The sequence below is a fragment of the Tupaia chinensis genome, unplaced genomic scaffold (assembly GCF_000334495.1).
Source record: "Tupaia chinensis unplaced genomic scaffold, TupChi_1.0 Scaffold143996_1, whole genome shotgun sequence".
In the NCBI taxonomy this organism is placed as follows: Eukaryota; Metazoa; Chordata; class Mammalia; order Scandentia; family Tupaiidae; genus Tupaia; species Tupaia belangeri.
The window spans coordinates 84,854-89,996 of record NW_006203847.1 but is presented as its reverse complement, the minus strand read 5'-3'; the positions used below and the strand labels follow the sequence as shown (position 1 = coordinate 89,996).

Sequence of the window (5,143 nt, the reverse complement as noted above, 5' to 3'; positions counted from 1 at the left end):
AGTAATTAGGAATTAAGTATGGATGATTTGATTATCATATCAAGTGAACATACCAATATTTATCAAAATATTTAATGCTTTTGTTTTTAATGATTCAAAGGATCATTCTGCCAGAAATTAAGAAATATTAGAATTCTTTTGTTTGCCAAACATAATACCTTGAACAGTGAATATTTCTATATAGAAAGAGCAAATAAATTAAAAAATAAAAACCTGCCACACAAATAAATCCATCATGATAATTTTCCTTAGAAACATACCACTCAGTCTTTCTCAAAACTATTACTGAATAGGAAAGATCTTTTATCTATTATCACAGAGAAAAATATCTCAAAACTCAGAGGCCTAAAATTAAAAATTCTTTTTTTTTTTTTTGACAATTTTCTGGTTTCTTTAGAATGACCAGAGCACTTTTGCAACACATGTCCCACAGCTACATTATCTTGGAGCTGATCTGGTACCTCAGAAGAGGTAGCTGAAATGGCTGGTAGCAAGTTGGTCCTCACCATCCTAGACTTCAAGGCAAAATAGAGAACTCAATGGTCAGCCTATAGTCTAGTGATTAAGGAAGCCAGATCCCACATGCAGGAGGTGGTTGTAATCTCATGCTGATAGCTAGGACACACCAGAAGTGTGTGTGTGTGTGTGTGTGTGTGTGTGTGTGTGTGTGTGTGTGTGTGAATGCTCCAAGTCCCAGAGAGATGGAGAGGTGAAGAATAAAGGGTTGATAGAGAACTCAATGGTCAGCCTATAGTCTAGTGATTAAGGAAGCCAGATCCCACATGCAGGAGGTGGTTGTAATCTCATGCTGATAGCTAGGACACACCAGAAGTGTGTGTGTGTGTGTGTGTGTGTGTGTGTGTGTGTGTGTGTGTGTGTGAATGCTCCAAGTCCCAGAGAGATGGAGAGGTGAAGAATAAAGGGTTGTGGGACCAGCAGTTAGCATGATGGCTACATCACTGGACTCTCACGTAGTTGACCACGGTTCATGTCCTGGACCCAGTGGCTTAAAATCATACCGGGCACCTGTGCATGCATGCCCAAGATCCTGAGAGGAGAATGGAGGAGAAGGGATTGTGGCATGGTCATTTTCCCCTGGGAGGTGATTTCTCGCTTTCTGTCTCTCTGTCTCTCTCTCTCTGGTGAGCGCACGCGCCTTATAGCAAAAACCTCTAAAAAAAAAACAAAGGGTTGTGTCATAACCATGCCCTACTGAGGAGAGTTTTCTCCCTTTCTCTTTCTGTCTCTCTGGTGAGCACACATACCTTCTGGCAACTGATAAATGGTATTGAGCCAGCCAGGTAGCATTGTGGATAAGGTGGCCAGCCAACACATAGCCAACTTTTTTATCCAAGTCCAAGACACAGTGGCTTGAAAAGCACCCTGGGCACAGGGGGGATGGTCACGCCGCAATCCCTTCTCCTCCATTCTCCTCTCGGGATCTTGGGCACGCACGCACACGCGCCCGGCGTGAGTTTTAAGCCACCGGGTCCGGGACACGAACCGCGGTCGACTATGTGGGAGTCCAGCGACATAGCCATTACGCTAACTGCTGGTTCCCTCTTAAGATCTCAAGAGGAGAATGGACCACTTTCAACTCTTGCTAGCTATTGTTTTTTTTTTTTTTTTTTGGAGAGACTTTCACTGTAGGGTGCGTGCGCTCGCCAGACAGACAGAGAGAGACATAGAGACAGAAAGCGAGAAATCACCCCCCAGGGGGGATGGCCACGCCGCAATCCCTTCTCCTCCATTCTCCTCTCGGGATCTTGGGCACGCCCGCACACGCGCCCGGCGTGAGTTTTAAGCCACCGGGTCCGGGACACGAACCGCGGTCGACTACGTGGGAGTCCAGCGACATAGCCATTACGCTAACTGCTGGTTCCCGCTAGCTATTGTTTTGATTGTGCTTTGTCTTCAGGATGATATTGGTCAAGTTGTGTGTCATTTTCTGTTATAATTTTTTCAAAGAAATGCTGCAGGATCTTGATCTCAGTTGTTTAAAAGTTCCACTGATACTCTGATATTATTCTGTAGCTGATCTGGGCACAATAGTTTTGTCACTAATTGCATAAAAAGTTTGCTCAACATTAATTTTTTATTAACACTTGTGGAAACTGAACCAACTGAGATATCTGTGGTGTTGACTGTTGTATGCATTGCTCATCACTGGTCCTCTTCAACTAGGGCATGCTATGGTTTGTGTCTCCCAAAATTTATGTTTTGAGATTTGGTTGTGAAGGTATTAAGAGGAAATTTAATACCATAATTATGCCAAAAGTTGGGGCTATAGGAGTGATTAAGTAATTAGGGTGAAGCCCCTATCCCTGAGTTCTGGTGAACTTATAAGGAGAGGGAAGGATACCAGAACAAAAACTTATAGATAGCCACTCTTTTCTGTCTTTCCCTTTAGATATTATCAGAGCTTTGCAAGAACCTCCTACATATGGTCTATGGACTTTGGATATTCAAAACATTATCTGAATAAACTTCTATTTTATAAATGACCCAGTCTTAGGTGTTCCTTACTGCAAAAAAATAGTGGAATAAGGGCACAAATATGACTATTTTCTTACATATTGATGTGGATGGTGTGTTGCTATGGGTATAATCTTTAACAATATTTCATGTGTCATTAAATTAAATATTTATTTGTATATTGCTGATTTATTTGGAGAGCTATCCCCATAAAATTTTCCTAAAGCATCAATAATTTCTCCATTCTTCATTCTAAGCTTTAAATTTTATTTTTATTCTTACTTCAATTTTAGCAAAATTCATGTTTCTCTTAAGGAGATTTTCTTAAAATAATTTATTTTTGCCAGATGATATGTGTGCTTGTATGTCCATGCGTGTGTGTGAGAAAACACCCTCCAAGAGGATACTGTCACACTGTAATCCCTTTTTTCTCCAATCCTTCATCCCATCAGGATTTTGGGCATGCATACACACACACATACACCTAGCATATTTTCTTTTTATTTTTTTAAAAAAAACGATTTATTTAATTTTATTTGTTGTTGTTGTTATTATTATTATTATTATTATTATTATTACTATGACAAAAGAGAAACAGAGAGAGAGAAAAAAACAGAAAGTGAGAAAGCAAGCTGCCAGGTCTGAGACTCAAACTATAGTCGATCATGTGGGAGTCCAGCACCCTAACCACCACACCACCTGCAGGCCCCTACCTGGCACATTTTTCAAGTCATGGGGTCCAGAATTGGAACTATGGTCCACTATGTAGGATCCAGCTCCCTTAACTGCTGACCCAAATGTTTTATCCTTCTGAGTGCCTCAAACTAGATCCTGTTCAGACATTTAATAACAAAGTAGTATGAGGTTATTTTGGTGCAAAAAAAAAAATGATACCCATACATAGTTTTTTCATAATACATATTTCCATGAACTTTTTGAATACTTATTATACATAAATTCACACATATACAATGGACTGCTATTCAGCCAACAAAAGTAATGAAATCCTGTCATTTGAGGCTATATATAACAACCTGAAGGACATATGATAAATGAAATAAACCAGGTACAAAAAGAGAAAAGGCACATCTTCCTCACACATATTCAGAAACTAAAAATTTTACTTCATATGAAAAATAGAATTGTGATTACTTGAGATGGTGAAGAGTCCTAGGGAAGAAGGTATAGGAAGATTGTTAATAATACAAAATTACAATCAGAAAGAAGGAACAAACTATAGTGTTCTACAGCACAGTAGAATAACTATAACTAGCAATCAGTCATTGCATATGTCAAAATAACTAAAAGAGAGACTATTGTTTCAAATACAAAGTAATGGTACATGCTTAAGATGGCAAAAATAGTAATTAGTCTGACTTGCTCATTACTCACTGTATTCGTGTAATGAAAAAAAGCACACTGTATCTGTATCTTATAAATGTGTACAATTGATATGTGTCAGTTAACAAATATAACGTAAGTACAAAAGACTGCAGAAGAATACTACCTGCAACTTTATGCCAACAAACTAGAAAACCTAGATGAAATGGACAAATTCTGGGTACACACGATATTCCTAGATTTAATCAAGTATAAATAGAAAGCCTGAAGAGAACAATAACAAGTAATAAGATTAAGACCATAATATACTAATCTCCCAAAAAGGAAAAATCCAGGTCCTAATGATTTCCATTTGGAATTCTCCAAAACTTTTAGGAAACAATTCATTCCAATTCTCCTCAAACTATTTCTTTCTTTTTTCTTAGTTTTCTGTTGTAGGGCATGTTGACTTGCCAGAGAAAGACAAATAGAGGGCAAGTGAGAAAGCTTCCCCCAAGGGGGATGGGCATGCATGCACATGTATTCAGTGCGATTTTAAATCTGCCAGGTCTGGGACTCAAACCATAGCCTGCCATTGGATGTACACTGCCTTTACTACCAAACCCACTCTGGCTCCATTCCTCTATTTCAAAGGGTACAGATAGAAGGAGCCCTCCAAAACTTATTCTATGAAGCATGTATAATCTTGATACCAAAAGCATACAAGGACATAGCAAGAAAAGAAAACTACAGAACAACATTCCTGATGGATACAGATGCAAAAATTTTCAATGAGATACTAGAAAAATTAATTCAACAACACATTAAAAAGATTATACACCAGTGGTATGGTGGTTTTCAATTAGCAATAATCGCGCCTCGGATAAACCTCATTGGCTACGATACTGCCACTGCACAAAGCTACCAGTGGTATGGTGGTTAAGGCAGCCAGATTCCACATGGATGACTTTGCAGTTCAATTCCCAGACCTGGTAGTTTGAAAAACACCCTGGGTCCATGTGCCTCTGTGCCTAACATCCCGAGAGGAGAGCAGAAAAAGGATTGTAGCATGTCAACAGCAAAAGTTTCCCATTTTTAATTTTTAAAAAATTTGTTTATACATTCAATCTCTGTATATCATTAGAGCTTATAAAATGAGTTTTTCCAGCATGAATACACTGTATATTAATCCAACTAAAGATATTATAATACACGTTATTATCATCAGATAATTTTCCATTTTTTGTGTCCCTTAAATGCTTGCTTCTTTTTTTTCCTTTGTTTCCGTTCCTTTCCCCATTTCCCACCACCCTCCTCTCACACTGTCTCTAGTAGTCATAATTGTTCT

At 38.6% G+C, this 5,143-nt stretch overlaps 1 pseudogene; it reads right to left on the bottom strand.

The window, feature by feature from the left end:
- Positions 1-4,559: 4,559 nt before the first annotated feature.
- Positions 4,560-4,718, bottom strand: LOC114005558 (uncharacterized; annotated as a pseudogene).
- Between the last annotated feature and the right edge of the window lie 425 nt (positions 4,719-5,143).